The following is a 338-nucleotide window of genomic DNA, read 5'->3' as shown; positions in this document are numbered from 1 at the left end:
GCGAACATCTGTGCGCTAACATGGTGGTTATTTGCTTAGCCACTCGTGTCCACAACAGAGGCACACAGTGGGAACAGTTCCAACACACATAATCCTATCATGCTGCCCACACAGTGTAAGCATAAAAACAAACACATAGATCACACTGACACACTCTCAGCATGCAATGAACAAGGACACCACTTATTAACATCAAACACACATACTACAAACACCTGCTGCCATAGAGACAGAATGCAGTGTCCAATCGGCAGCCACTTAGAATATACAGTGGGTACGGAAAGTATTCAGACCCCTTTAAATTTTTCACTCTTTGTTTCATTGCAGCCTTTTTCCAA

The sequence above is a fragment of the Etheostoma cragini genome, chromosome 4 (assembly GCF_013103735.1).
Source record: "Etheostoma cragini isolate CJK2018 chromosome 4, CSU_Ecrag_1.0, whole genome shotgun sequence".
NCBI lineage: Eukaryota > Metazoa > Chordata > Actinopteri > Perciformes > Percidae > Etheostoma > Etheostoma cragini.
The sequence above is the reverse complement of the archived record's forward strand: the minus strand, read 5'-3'. Positions refer to the sequence as shown.